A 16,629-nucleotide genomic window follows, 5' to 3' on the forward strand; every position below is an offset into this window, starting at 1 on the left:
AATATACATTGAGACATTGAAAGCATTGACTTATCAATATTAGAAGTGTGATACACAAGTCAGACTGCCTAGATTTAGTTCTGGCTTTGGTTAAAATGCAGTTGCTTTTTGGGCAAGTTATTTAACCTTTCATCTGAATAATTGGGATAATAAAATAGATTTCTTAAGTTGTGAGAATTAGATATGTCAGTATATTTAAAGCTCTTGTAACAGTGTATGGAACATGATAAATGTTCCATAAATATTTGCTATTATGTAGCAGTAACAACTATTATATTGTATGTGATATGCTAGCACTACTGCTAAATAATGAAAACAAAAAGGACGAGAGATATCAAAATGAAACATTTGAGTGTAATGAGTAAGAATGAATATGCCTGTTACCAGCTAGGTCTTTCAAGTTCTTGAGTCATTTTAAGCAAAAAAGATTTTCTTTATCCAATAATCATAAATAACGACTGTCAGAACAGAATTCCTATATTGTTTTTTTGTTACTCTCTTTTTGTATAGCCAGCTATATATTTAATAGCTACTCTGATATTAAGTGTATTTTAAATGACTATTATGTAAGTGAACTATATGAAAGAGTTTTATTCAACCAGTTGTTGTGCCCGTTAGTAATATATTTTTATATAATAATTAATAAAATTCTATTCATTGGTAACTTTTAGAAATAGGCTTTGTAACACAGTGATAATATGTTAACATAATCAAGATCATGTCACTTAAAAAAACAAAACAAAAAAAACCTTAAATAAGGGCTTAAGATCCTTGTTCTCAGAATGTTTGGGGAGTTTAAAAATAATTTTGGCAGCATTTGTGGCATGGTGGTTTTGGCTACCATGTTTTCCCCATTTTGTTGCCCGAAATGCCTTTCCTCAAAGTTTTCAGATTTGGTGATTTGCTTTCTGAATAGCAATATGAGGATTTCCATCAGAAAGATCCAGCGTAATTCTTTTATCAGGGTGTGAGTTGCTAGTTACAAGAAACAGATGACTTTTTTGCATTGTACCACTTACAAAATGTAGTCATATGAAACAATTTAAAAAATCCTCAGATAAGCCTCAGATAAACCTTACAGAAAGATAAATAACACAGAGATTATAAGTTGGTTTACAATGCAAAGGTATATAGTGAATATCAAAGAAGCATCAATTCCTGGTATGGACATAGTGGCATTAAGCAAACTTACTTCTTTTCCTTTCACAGTGGACACATTGTAATTAAAATTATTTGAAATGGAAAACAAACTTAAATCTTCTTTCCTAAAATGTCGCCTATGAGTTTTTCTATGAATACGAGTTTTCACCATCTTGAAAACTTTCACATTAAGAGCATTTGAAAGCAAATAAACAGTAATTATTATTGACCTTTTTATAATGGTCAGAATCTAGAATAATAAACTCTGTTTAAATCTGTATAGAAACTGAAGTAACTAAGGAGTATCATCCTAATTAGGATATTTTCGTTGTGTGATTATATATGTTGATTCTGAAAACATTTATTTTGCCAAAAGAAAGGAAAATAATGGGAGAGATGCAGACAGAATGAAGCAATAGAGCAACACATTTCCATAACTAATAATATTTCATAGATATATTGGCTTCTGATGGGAGCCCATATAGATACCTGAAAAGATGAAATCAAATTGGGCCAGTTTAAACTGGGGAGTGGGTATCATTGCAAGCGGGACTAGATCATTATAGTTGATGACAAGTTACTGTTATTTTGACTGAAAATATTATTATGTAATGTATTACTTAAATTGTTGAGCCTTTTATTTAACTTACATCAGTTTCAAACTTGGAGGTAGTTATGCTTGCTTTTGGCCATTGCTAAAACTCTTACTGTTTCTCTGGGAACCACATTCTCTGTGCTTTTTTGCCTTCCCAGTTCTGCCTCCCCTTTTCTTGAAGTGTTTCTTTTGTTTGTCTCCATTACACCAGCATGCAGGGACACAGTGTTTCTGCACAGTGGGAGTTGGCAATCTCCGAAGAGCCTTTCCAGCATTGCTTTTTAGAATGAAATCATTACAATCTTCAATAGCTACTTGGATTAAAAAAAAGGAAAGAAAGAAACTAGCACATTATTATTCTCAAAACCATCTCAATGTAAAAAGAGGCTATTTGCTTGGTCCTCCTCAACTCCCCCTTCCCCCATCCTCCTGCAATCCTTGCTCATCTTGCTCCTTTTCTCTGTGGATGTGTTTCCTTCACACCTAAGTTTCGTTTGCATGGTCCTGATTCACTAATTTCTATTCAAACGGAGTATACAAATGCATTTTTTTCTGTTGGTTTTGAATATTTTTACACTGCTTATGCAAAGGAGTGTAGTCAGATCCATCTTGCATTCGTTGATATTTGAATTATTACCTTCGAGAATGTGAAATATTCTGGTACTGATCCAAAATGATTTTTCAAACCCAGGAGTTATTAGCGTGTGTTTAGTTCATGAGAAAGTTGCTTTAGTAATGAACTGCAACTAATTTTTAAGTAGGTGAGAATTCTTGTTGATTGTTACTCATGTATCAAACACTCCTATCCTGTGCTTTTCTGTAGGTCCTGAGTGCTTGCTTTTTCATCAGTAGTAACATTTGTTTTATACACATGCCCACAAGTGACCCTAGGTGCACAGTGGAAACTCGGGGCATGAGGAGCTGGTTGCAATGCCTGCACCCTGTGAAAGGGATTAGAGTATGCCAACACATAATATTTCCAACAGAGGATTGTATAGTGTCGTCATACAATTTATTTGTTCTCTTCTCTGAGCGTAACTATAAATAATAAAAGGGAATGGCATGAATAAAGGGAGAGTAATTTATGTGCTTTATCAAACCAGCACAACACATTTATATCCTATATGCTATCCAGATATATGCATATTCAAATGAAATCAAAATAATATGTTTTCATTAACTAAATGTAAAAGTGAACTAAAAAGAAACTATGACAAACATTTAATAATTTGTTATTGATGTTTCTTATTTTGATATTTTTTAAAACCCACAAAAGAGGATGGAGTATATGTTTTCTTACTTGAAGCTACGGTGTTCCCTGGACATGCCATAGAGTTTTCCCAGAAGATGTCAGTAAAGCTACTCCATCCTTCCATCTCTAGTCATTGAGCTTCAAATAAAACAACCAGCAAAGAGTTAGTGTTATTTTTTGTTGTTGTTTTTACTCACACTATTTCTTATCTATAACATACTTTGATCTTTGCACCAGATTAGAAATAACTGGTGAAATGTATATGCTGTAAAGTCAAGTAAATTATTAGAGTTAAATTTTACTTCTTAGCTTCATACAGTTTTATTTGATAGGAACAAATACAAGTTTACCTAAAACCAGGTTCGTAGACTATATCTCACCAATATTTTTTTTTCAAAATTCTTTCTATAATTCCAGGAACAGTTAAATGACATTTTTAGCTTTTTTGTGTTATCTTAGACATATTTCTGTTTTCTCTTGAAATTTTATGGTCTACTGTTTGTCCATTTTTCTTGGTGCATACTAAGCTTCCTCTTGTAGCATAAGCATGTGTGTAGCATCTCCCTCCTATTAGTTCTAAATTGACATGATGTGTCCTTTTTTATTTCAAGCTAGTCCAAAATCCTTCCTCAGTACTTTGCACACTGATACTTGTAGACTATGTAACTGAGAAATAAAAAATGATTATGATTTAGTATATCTTCTGTGTGGCACTTAATTTTCTATGTGTATATATCCATTAGAAAAACAGCAATCATGGTATTTATAATAAAAGACTGATATGGGAATAAATCAGCATTTATTGTTTTCAGGTCCATAAAGACATATTTAAATTAATATGGAAGCATTATAGGTAAAGCCCTATTATTAAAAGAAAAACAGTCATGAAAAATGTTGTCATAAATTGCCTTTCCCATGTCCTGCCAATAGTACTATAATGTAAAATAGAGTGAATAATTCAATTTTAATATCATATCTGCAAATTACAGCTTTTCCAAATGCACCAGTTGCTCAAAAGGTTATGAATGATGTCATTTGCACCCATATAGGGAAAGGCTCTTGTCTGACTTTTCAGATCTATTTACAGAGATCCAAAATGTTCTGCCTATTTGTTTATCTAAAATATGTTCCTTCATGAATGCCAGAAAGGAATTGCTACTGTAATCCCAGGTATCACTTTGCTTCCTGTAGGATATTGCCTTATGATCCCTGCTAGGTCTCCTTTTATTTTTTTATAATCCCAAACCCTAGAGGCATCATTTCAGCATAAGTCAGTGATTTAGAGGCTCTCATGCTTTTATTTATAAATGTGTATGCCATAAAAGTTACATAGTCCAGAGTATAATGAAAACTGGTCACAAAATTTTGCTTTGAAAATCACAAGCATGTTCTAGTAAGTACAGCTTCTGCCTAGCTGCATATTTTCTTGAAACTAGAGTATCTGCCTGATTGTACATGTTTTCACTAGGTTCAGATCCATGTTAGCGTGTGGGAATCTTATTTTTGTGGGTCATATAACACATTCAGCATATTGGTTAATGAGCTTCCAGCCATCTCAGTCATTATATTTGGGAAAATTCCAGGCAAAATATAAGATCTGAAATGGTTGTCTAAGGGCTGGGCATACAATATGTGCCATGACTTTGCTCTTTTTGGGTCATTTAGGAGAAAAGTAGTAAGTTGTGAGGACGAATGCAATTAACTAACTTTTGTTAAGGGCCCTGATCATAGCTAGGTGCTATACATGTATTATCTCATTTCTATATCTAGGTAACTTGATGTAGCAGCTAATAGGAGCCAGATCAAAAATTGAATGCTGGTCTTCCTGACTTCTTTGACTGGTTCGGAGGGTTAATCCTGAAGTCGCTTTGGTCAGTAGCATTCAAGAGATGGGGAAAGGACTTTGACTATTTAGAGTTAGAGTCTACTCTGCAGTTACCATTTGATTTTCAAAAGGAGCGAATAAAAACCGCCCAAAAACAGAAGGAAGGTTTCATGGAGGGAGGAAAAGAAGAAAGGAAAGAAGAAAGAAAAGAAGGAGAAAGGAAGAAGTAAAGAAAAGAGAAAAGGAACAGGGGGAAAAAGGAAGGTAAAGAATCCCAATAAATCATTTAAAATGTACTTTTTGGTTACAGATAGGTTAAATAAGACCTACTGTTTTTGATTTAAATATATTAATTTCAATTGAAGTTCTCTTGCTGACATAATAAAAATGTTTTAAGATAATGAGTCATTATTTTAAAGGTCACCAATTAAATTCCTTCCCCTGAATAATTTTCCACCTGGCATTCTGCAGGTGGACAGCCCCACATGCACAGCTTCATCTACTTGCTCTGTAGTCTCTGATGGTGCCAGGCATTTAGGTGGAAACAAACATACTTTCAAGACCCAAGATCTGTGGCTAAACCTTGTCACTCAGAGATATTTAGATATGTTTGGCATTCAAAGTAAGTTTTCTTTTTCTCAGTTTTCATCTGATTCTAGGATAAGTCCCAGAAAAATTGGCAGCAGATGATGAAAATAAACTGTTTTCTATCCTATGTTGGGGGTCTGGATTTTGCATTTTATTCACATCTTTGCTTTTAGGGCAATTTTTGTTTTTTTACTATTTACAGTACATCATTCTCCTATATTGATTCTGCTACACTGATAATCAGGACCCAGATCCAAACATGACAGGGCAGTGATCCTGGAAGTCTTGAAGAGTCGGGGGCCAAGCCACAACATGCCTACTGGCCTCAGTGAGTGGAACCCAGCTGGTGCAGATGGAGAGAAAAGAGTTCTGCAAGGAGAACTTCAACCAAAAAGCCAGCTTACCTCTGAAGTGAGAATTAGTCCTAGGTTTTGTGGATCCTGAAGCTTATAAAATATGGGAGGAGTAGTCTTGTTTGAGAAAAAAAAAACATAAAAATTGTAACTTTTTCAACGTAACTATAAAGAAAGACTTTGTGGGCAAATCACTAGGTCCTACTTAGGGCCATGGAAGGGGCCTGTGGAAAGGAGGAACCCTGAAGCTTAAGCATTTCCTAAAGCTGCCTCTGAGTGAAGGCCAGTCTCTAGAGATTAGGCATAGGATGCATCTAGCTATAATAGCCAAAGGACCTGAGACCAGAAGTCAGAGGAAGAAGGTTCAAGCAGAGCCTGGAAGGAGAAGATTGTGGAAAGATAAGAGGCTCAGTTAGAGAAGACAATAGCAGTCTATAGTTCACCCCCAGTCTTCTGTGGTTGGGAAGGTCGCTATTGAGGACGTCATGCTGGGTGAGACGACAGCAAGCGTGATCATGACCCTGAAGATAAATGTTTCAACCAAGTATATATGGATATAAAGATAGGAAGAGGAGACACTGGGGACTACTAGAGGGGCTTGGCAGAGCAGGGGATGTGGCTGAAAAACCACCTTGAAATTATGAAAAATAAAAATAACAAACAAAAAACCTAGCATTAACCAACACTGGAAAAATCATGGTTTGAATGAGTACTTAATGACTGATCTTTATCACTTGAAGCCTATCTGAATTCTGAGGTTTGGATAAAACAAAGAAATAAAGTTTCCATTACATTCCCATAGGAGCTTGAAATATGTAGCAACACTGAGTGAAAAAAAAAAGTACTAGTTGTTTTTTAACAGCTTGTACCTTACCTAATATTAACCCGCTGGGCATATTGGAACTGTAAGGAATCTGGACGCAATAGTAAGCTCTGGTTGAAAAAAATGCACAGATCAATAGCTTGCATTACTGTAAAAATCCTTCTGGGCTTAAAATTTTATTTTCTTGTATTATGATAGAAACCCCGAAGAGCAAGAATGAGGGCTAATCAAAGAAATAGTAGAAAACAGCATGTGTCCCAATACATGATGGTCTCTATCAAGAACATTATGGTTTCCACACGGAAAGCCATATAGTAGTGGAATTTTTTTTTTATTTTTTTGGTCTTAAGTCGCTATGGTACTTTTTCAGGGTGCTTTTTATAAAGATCTTTCTAGCAAGCATGTAAGCTGCTATCTTAAACATATCTTAAAATAGAAAAATAATTATTCCCATAGTTGTGCATATGTGCACACACGTAGCTATGTGTATAGTATTATCTGTTCTCTTTTAACGTTCTCCTTGAACACTTAGGAATTAATCATTTGATTTTTTTCTTGGAATATAACTATTTTATATGTATTTTTTATGTCATTGGCTGGTGTCGTATATATATCTACTAAAATTATTTTTATCATAAAATGGATATATCACTGGATAAACGTGAAATGTAAGAAAACTACACAGAGCCACATTGTAGCTGTTTGGTTTTAGAATAGTTTGGTATGTGAAATATGTAAACATATGATTAATACTATGCATTTGCAGCCTGTTTCATTGAAAAATGCAATTTATTTGCTTCTTCTTATTTCTCTTCTTCAGGAGAAGGAAGTTGTTAGGAGTTAACTGGTGTCTTAAGAAATATTAGAATTAAGGAAGTGAAATCAGGGAATAGGGAAGAATGGTGCATGAGGCTTAACTCATGAAGGGCAGGAAAAAGTAGCTATAGAATGCAAGTCCAGAATCAGATGTGCACAAGGAACTCACAGATTCGAGAGTCTCTGCAGGTGACCAGGCAGATGCCATTAGGAGAATCTCCTCCTCCTTCCGATACTGGCTGAGAGATCATACCTCTCATTTTATTTTCCTTAGTCAACCTGCGGTAATGATTGCAGTTAAAGCAATGCTTCAAAAATGCAAACCTAAGCCATTCATTTTCCTCTTAAAACCTTTGTTTACTCCTTTTGATCTATGGTACATTTTGAACCCCTTAGAATGGGCTTACCTGGCACTTATATCCAGTCTCCAGACTCAGGTCCCACTAGTATGTCTCATGCCTTATATTCCAGCATAAAAATCTGGTTTCCTGACCATCCTGCATACCTGCCCTGGTGATCTTCTCTACGACTAGATGATTTCTACACCTTTTCCTGGCCAAACTCATAAGATTCTGCTAGAACATCACCTATTCCAGGGAATCATTTTATGAAAACCTCCGGACTTAATAGCCTATCTAATTCACTATATTCCCAGAACACTTGAAAGGATGCAAAAATTAGGTTACATTGTATATTTATTACTATTCCCTTGAAGACAGAGACCATATTAAGCTGCCCTATAAGACTGACCAGTTCTATTGTTTGTCTACTAATAGTTTTAACTGAAAAGGGTGGCAAATAAATTGTGGAGTGAGTTGAACTTCCTGCAAGGTCATACAGGCAAAAATTTAGTAACATTACAAGGATCTCAACTGAAAGGATTACTTTTAGATAAGATAATTTTATTGATATTCAGAAAGATGCTTGTGTTTACTTGTTTGGGGACTTTCTATACCAGGCAAGCCCTTTTATGTGTATGAGGTGAGAATGCAGGTGAAGCCACTTGGCAGAGCATATCTAATAGCATGGATAAAAGGCCTTTAAAGGATATTTCAAACCTACCTAAATTAAGACTGGATGCATGATTCTGAATGTAATTGATTTGGCAATATATACCACCAAACCTCAGGAATGAGACACATACTTGTGTGAGTGTAAAAATTGATGACATTGAGCTGGAGAACTATTTAACGCACAAAAAAAGCTAAACAAGATTTCTCAGGCTCTAGGAAGTGATTCAAAGTAAACATGGATTGGTTTGGGGAAAAGAGGGTAAAACAGCATCTGGGTTTTATAGTCCATAATAAGTATACCTAAGCATCACCTTGTACTTCTGAGAACTTCTTCACTGTTTTCCTTTCATCAAATAAGTTTGAACCCAATTTACATGAGATTCTACACCCAAATATAAGTAATTAGAAATAAGTTTTAACACTTTAGAAACTGATGGTAAAACAGGGGTAAATGCCTAATTTCTTAAAGAAAATAAGTGGCTGATAAGAACCAAACAACCTATTTCTTAATAACATGATCTGGAAATGCTGATGATATCTTCAAAATGATTACTTGTAATGATTCAAATGAAATGTAACAGCAGACTGGATGAAAATTTCATTTTATTAGATAGTAGCATTTTAATTATTTTTTAATGACCACATCTGAGTTAGAACAATAGGCTTGATAGTGTTTGGAACTGTAATTTAAGGTCAAGTAGATGCATTTAAAGACATTCTAGCTTAAATCTGTCAGCATAAGATCCATGAGGAAAAAAAAGAAACCCTAAGAATTTGGGGAAATGGTGCAATGCTTTAGCTGGATTACAGTGTGGAATGAGGTCTGTTCAGTGACAATTAACATACTGTTATGAAGTATGAACTAACTTGTGGCCCACAGCGTGCTCATGGTATCTGCATTTAAGGATTCTAATGAGAATGTCACCAGATACTCAGACAATCATTGAATTTGCTGCTTTACTTGTTTCTTTATAGGAAGTTCACAGTTGTTTATGTCACCTCTGCATTCACAGAATATTTGGTGGTAGAAATCTAGGGACTTTTCTAACATATTGTAAGGCCTTTAGTTAACTGAATACGGCCTTAAAATAAAAGCTCTTTCTCAGCTTCCCTTGCAGCCATATTGAATTTCCTTATTGGCTGAATGTTTACTAGAATATTCCTTTAGTTTTCTGCTTTCGTATTCATTTTTCCTTAGAAATTATAGTGATTAAGAATATTCTGATGCCAGCCATTATGCTAGAGATAAACCTTTGCTGTACCCTGCATTAGATACAAATATAAAATTGCATTGAATTTCCCCAGAGGTTTACCTTCAATAAATCCACACTATTGTATATGTTTTGTTTTAATTTTTTTTTCTTAGATCGTGAGTGTGCCTTAAAATTCCATTTCATGGAGAGCTGTGCTTGGTTGAATTCTGATTGATTGCTCAATTAACTGACTTATTGGTAGAGTGGTTAAGAAAGAAGGCTTTGGGATTAGACCAACCTGGTTTTGAATTTAAGCTCAGCAACTTACTAGGTGAGTGACCTCTAAACCCTCATTAAGCCTCAATTTTTTCTATCCATAAAATGGAGATAATAACAGTGCCTATCTTGTTTGGCTGTTATGATGATAAAATCAGAAAATGTGATTGAAACATTTTGAATTATGCCTGATGCATACTAAACAATGTCAAATATTATAGTTTCCACATGCCAGGGGAAGTGGATTTATGAATTATATTGCCTATTTAAATGAACCCCTATGAAACTAATAAATGACTTGAAAAGATTATTGCTAAGAAAACACAAATTAAATATAATACTAATAATTCAAGAACATTGTACAAAAGAAGATATAGGCAGGGTGGATGTTTTATTCTTTGTCACCCTTTGTAGAGTCTAAAAACAACGATGGTCTATTAGGTCTCACAAGAGTTGGCCAAAAGGTTAGACATTATTAAGAACATAATCTAATACATGATTTACATCCATTATCCTAAGAGCAAGCTTCATATTATTTGGGACCTTGAGATCTCAGCTAATGATAGTATGATGCCATCACAATGAACACATTTTAAAAGTAACCATCCAGATTATGAAAACAAAACTCTACCACTTTCTTAGCTATTTTATAATATTGCATACTCACATGGTAATTTATTATTTTTGAACTTAATGACTAGTATCTAGAAACATCCTTTGAGGTTTCTTAATAACTGTGGCAGAGCATAATTTTTGTTTTATTTTGTTCTGGATAATCTACCAGCCACATACCACTGCCCAGTCTCATGAGACCCCTACTGTAAATTCTGGAAAGCCTAGTACACTCTTTCTAAGCTTCACTTACAGCAAAAAGGAGCCATAAGTTCTCATTATATCCAATGAGGCATGAGGAAAAGTCTGCTGGGGGAGCATCTAGTGATGCTAAGAGTAAACTTCATATTATTTGGGGCATTGAGATCTCAGCTAATGATAGTAGGATGCCATCACAATGAACACATTTTAAAAGTAACCATCCAGATTATGAAAACAAAACTCAACCTGACCCAGGTGTAGCTAGTGCTGTCCTTCCCTGTTCATCTCATCTTTGAATATAGTTTTATTATGCAGAGTCCTGGCAGCAATCTTACAACCAAGAGTCAGCAAGCACAGGGGGAAAAAAATTAACAGTCTAACTACAGCAGTGCAGAAACGTGGAGGAAGCTTGGTCCTTCTGACACTGCTGAGCACCAGACATAGACCACCTCCCTCTAGAACATGACTGTGCTACTCAAGCCAATGTGAGTCACGTGTTCCTTTTAGTTAGTATGTAGGGCTTTTGTAATATGAGCTCAATCATTTTAACTATTTCTTTTATTATTTATGCCATCCTGTTTCCCAAAAATAGTTGAAATGATGGATAGTACAGGGAAAATGGGAATAAAATAGATAAAATTGGTTTTCTAAAACTTAGTATCAACAAAGTCAAGCTCTAATAGTTTCTCAGGGGAAACAGATTTTTTTTTTTTTGAGTACTGATTTCTAAATGACATTTCCTATGTGAATCTTGATATGAAGAACATGAAGTGATGCAGGGTGTAATCTCTTCTGCAACCTTGCTACATGCACTGCAATTTTATTTATGGGAATTTTATAGAGTTGCTTTGTTGTATGCATCCTTCTATAGAGTAAGTCAGGGACATCAATACACAACTCAATGACATCAATTATGTGTGGGGCAAGTAAATGCAATATATGATACCCTCTTATGGAGTATTCTGATTCAAGCAGAAATTGTAATTTAGAAGAGAGAGAATAGTCTTCAGTTTTTCTTTTCTCCAAGTATTACAGTTCTCGCAGTTTAGATTTTGACGGGCATACAAGATCTGAGAGATTAACATTCTACTCTTGGATGAAAGCCCAGGAAGGAATTCTGTACTTCTGGTTGAGGGTGAGTTCATATGTTTAAGGCCGGGCGTGGTGGCTCACGCCTTTAATCCCAGTACTTTGGGAGGCCGAGGTGGGTGGATCATGAGGTCAGGAAATAGAGACCATCCTGGTCAACATGGTGAAACCCCATCTCTACTAAAGATACAAAAAAATTAGCTGGGCATGTTGGCGCGTGCCTGTAATCCCAGCTACTTGGGAGGCTGAGGCAGGAGAATTTCCTGAACCCAGGAGGCGGAGGTTGCAGTGAGCCGAGATCACGCCATTGCACTCCAGCCTGGGTGACAAGAGCGAGACCCCATCTCAAAAAAAAAAAAAAATGAAGAAGAAGAAGCAGTGAAACTGATCCTGTGTTTGGTACCCTACAAGGAATACTTGAGGCATATAATAAATACTCATCACTGGATAGAAAATGATACTTTGCCTGAAGATGGCCTTGTGGGCATATTTTCTTATGGGGCAGTACTGGATTCCTTTGTAACACATGAGCTGGTGACAAATTAGTCTTCAAATTTTTAGCCTATAGAAAAAAGTCAAGATGATTTTGGCCTAAAAATATTTAAAGCTTCTTTTACCACTTAACCATTATAAGTATAGGACAAAACCAAAAACAAAAACATATTACAGTGCCATCACAATGAACACATTATTAACACATGCACACACGTAAATACAGGCACAAACAAAAATTCCTCACATTATATTCTCATATTTTATCTGGTTTTGAGCAACATAGCCTTCATCTGAATCCACTAGTATGAATTCTTTGCAGAGTAAACTCCTAAAAAATTTAGGTATTCCCTGTCAGATAAAATAACTTTAGCATTAAAATATTTAATATGAAGACATAGCCTCTGACAGTGTTTCATTGGATAACCTCTGGTTTATGACAATTAAACTTTACAATCAATATATGGAAATCTTGTTTTCATATTTTCTTGGGGGAAGGGAAGAAAAGTATGTTCTTTACATGGTACAGAATAAAGAGCACATTCAGTTACTTTTCAAAATACATACCTGGACTGAGAGGAATAAATTTGTATTCACAGATAATACTTTAGACTGAGTAGGCAGATAAGGAATGCCCAACTCTTTATAGCTTATGCCAGAGCATTTATTCTCATGTGGGGGTATCTCTCTTTATATCAAGATTAGAGAAATACAAATCAAAACCACAAAGAGATGCCATCTCATGCCAGTTAGAATAGCAATCATTAAAAAGTCAGGAAACAACAGATACTGGAGAGTATGTGGAGAAATAGGAACACTTTCATACTGTTGGTGGGAGCCTAAATTAGTTCACCCACTGTGGAAGACAGTGTCACAATCTCTTAAGGGTCTAGGACAAGAAATACCATTTGACCTAGCAATCCCATTATTGGATATATACCCAAAGGACTACAAATCATTCTACTATAAAGACACATTCACACATATGTTTGTTGCAGCACTGTTCACAATTGCAAAAACTTGGAACCAACCCAAATGCCCATCAATAATAGACTGGATAAAGAAAATGTGGCACATATACACCATGGAATACTATTCAGCCATGAAAAAAGGATGAGTTCATGTCCTTTGCAGGGACATGGATGAAGCTGGAAATCATCATTCTCAGCAAACTAACACAGAAACGTAAAACCAAACACTGCATGTTTTCCCTCATAAGAGGGGGTTAAACAATGAGAGCACATGGACACAGGGAGGGAAATATCACACACTGGGGCCTGTCAGAGGGTGAGGGTAGGGGAGGGATAACATTAGGAGAAATACCTAATGTAGATGACAGGTTGATGGGTGCAGCAAACCACCATGGCATGTGTATACCTATGTAACAAAGCTGATTGTTCTGGACATATATTCCAGAACTTAAAGTATAATAAAAACCACAAAAAATATGTAAAATTAATAAAAATCTAAATAATTAATAGGATATACAGTCATAGGACAAACTGAAAAGACTTTAAAAATTAAGCTTACTGAATTAAAGTATTCCCCCCAACCCCCTACCGTGTCTCTTTTTCAGATATACTAAGATTGATACCCCAGCTTTCTAACTGGAGGATAAACTAGTTTATGTTTTAGTAAAAATGTACCACCAAATTATTTGAATTCTACTACTACATTCTATTGAAAAAGTTAAGTTAAAATATGAGCACTGTTTATAAATTCTCCTTCACTTATTGCAAACTTCTCCAAAATAGCAGAATCTTTTTCTTTCATGGCCGTGGCTTATTTCCCAGGGCATCACCATTAATGTCTGTGTTTATCTTCATTATCAAAACTTAGTCAATAAAGTCATTTTTGATAATTTTCCTTTTAGCTTAGCCTCACAAAATCTATTATTCTAAAGCTGGATAACATGGCACATTCCACCTCCACCTGTACTGCATAAGCACTGTAAATGATGACAGATCAGAGAAGATGGCCCTGCATGCATAATTATTGTGGCATGTAGTTAATGTTGGTTAATAAAAGTAGGCACACACAATTAAGAGAACATGCTTGATAAAGCTAGGCAGTTTATTAAGGACTTGGGTAAAACAACTGTGAGAAGTTACAAGGATTCATAAACTTCCTTTTGCCTCCTCCAATGTCACTGTCTCTGATTGTCTTCCCAATCTCTGTGTAAGGTTTGTCTCATGCATAATAATTTCCAACTCCCCCTGCCAAACACCCCATTCTAGAACAGTTTTGCCTTTTCAACTAGTTACTGTTACCACCATTTAATAAGAAGGTTTTGCTTGGCTTTCTAATCGAAAACTTGCTTTTATCTTTCTTCATGAAAGAATTGAAATGGCTTCTTTCAGGTTGCTGTAGCCTCTGGGGAGATAAGGACCCTGCGGTTAACAGGATGAGAGATTTTTGTTTAGAAATTTTTATTTAGACAATGAAAAATGACCTCTGTAAACTCAAAGCTATCTTATTTTTGGGCTTTAGGCTTCTGGCAGATAAATCAATTGGGCCCTTGGGAGAGCGAAGGAAAAACCTTTGCAGTAACTATGTCAGGGCAACGCAATAGATTTGTTGTGAGTATGCAGTTGTGTTGAATGTAGAATGCACTTAAAAATAAATATCATTTTATTTTCTATTAAATATTCAAGATCTGGATTCTACTCTTTTCAGCTGTTGCAAGGAAATATTTCTTTTTGTAATGCAAACTGAAGAAGGCAGGTATTTTTTATGTATAAAATATGTGATTATTGTGATATTTTGATTTTGACTTTTTAATTATTTACCTGTGCATTCTCTAATGGAGACTGTTTATAGATTTAAATTCTCAAAGTTATATTCTCCTATTAAAATATCAGTATTATAAACAGCTGTTTTGTGGGTAGACAATTTTATTGTTGTCTGCATAATACAATAGTAGTTTGTCTAAAAAACGCTTTTCGAGATTGCCACACATTTTTCACACCTGTTCATAGGCTCAAGGATCTTTGCAGACCCTCACAGCATGAATTTGCACTGCATGCTCACTCTCTAAAGAAAGAGTGTTGTACTTCGCTGTATGCTTTTTTACCTGTGTCATGTAGAGTGTAGATTCAGGGTGAAAAGTTATGCAGAATAATAATCTGTAAACTTGACAAGAAATAAAACAGGAGACAGATGCTCACTCAACCAGAATGCATCGATGTGCAGTTGTTAGTAATGGCATTGTTTATCAACATAGTAAAGAGGCAGTTTTGAAGGGGTTAATATGTTTTTCTATTGTACAGGAAACCATTACATACATTGTTGCAATATTGCTAAGATTATGATGTAACCCAATAAAATGCATTAGATCAGAAATTAAGGCATACTGGAAAATAGAGATACAATATGCTTAGCAAACAGCACATGAAATGTCACAAGAAAAACAGTGGAAAAGACAGAAGTGAGATTAGGAAAGTGAGTAAGAAATGTAAATAAAAGCTATGCTCCTCCTTTTTTCTTTAACTTTTAACTTTGGAATGAAAGCAAGCTTATTTGATCAGCTTCTTCTATCTTTTTATCTTTTTCTAAATTTACTTTTTGTTTTTTGGATTTTTTTTCTTCTTTCTTAAAGTTGATTAGGCTATCGTCAGAATTAACAGATAAACCATATTTTGTTTATTTTTATAGGTCCCTCAATTTAGAAACTTAAATAATATAAAAACATAAAACAAAGATATTGCTTAAATATCCTTGAATTGACCACAGTCACACTTCACAATGATCAAATGTAGGTTTCAGTTTTAGGAATACTGGCACAGATAAATGATATACATTTGGATCTGGATTTTCTTTTCTAAACAGAGTGGGCATGACATCAATCTCAAAGTATTGAAATAAGTAATAAGTGAGACTATAGATATAATAACAGTAGCTGATGGTTTCTGAGCACTTGCCTCTGTGGGCACTGTTTACATGTGGTCATTTATTCCTCACAGTAATTATATGAGATATACATTACTAAAATAATCCCAATGACTAGTGCAACAGGAGCATAGAAAGGTTAATTCATCCACTAGTATGTGGCACAGCTGTCAATCAAGCCAATATGCCTGTGCTGTTAACTCCTGATGTATGGTCTTCTGTGCCAAGTATACAGTGTACATTCAGTAAATATTAGGACCCCAGTTCTTTTTTTCACTGAAGTCTAATATATTGACTAAGATATCGGTGATCAACTTCTGTGATTTGAATATTATTCAGATTATTAAAGGAAAACTATATTTAAATGTTTAATTCATTTGTTAGACCAAAGTATGCCTGTTTATCTACTCTTTTCTTGAAATAATATATCAGAATATTCAGTAAATCATCAGCATTTACGTATTCCTCTCACA

General features: G+C 35.0%; 1 protein-coding gene across 33 annotated transcripts in view; it reads left to right on the plus strand.

The window, feature by feature from the left end:
* The window catches only part of LOC144582184 (uncharacterized), a 1,185,294-nt gene that overhangs the window by 594,765 nt on the left and 573,900 nt on the right, over positions 1–16,629 (plus strand). For 16 of the 33 annotated variants that reach the window (XR_013534406.1, XR_013534408.1, XR_013534407.1 and 13 more), the window contains one exon: positions 9,772–9,929. The exons of the other annotated variants lie outside the window; for them this stretch is intronic. The gene's annotated coding sequence lies outside the window, so the exon portion shown is untranslated. The remainder of the gene's footprint in view (positions 1–9,771; positions 9,930–16,629) is intronic. 33 annotated transcript variants of the gene reach the window in all.

Source organism: Callithrix jacchus, chromosome 4 (assembly GCF_049354715.1).
Source record: "Callithrix jacchus isolate 240 chromosome 4, calJac240_pri, whole genome shotgun sequence".
Classification (NCBI taxonomy): Eukaryota; Metazoa; Chordata; class Mammalia; order Primates; family Cebidae; genus Callithrix; species Callithrix jacchus.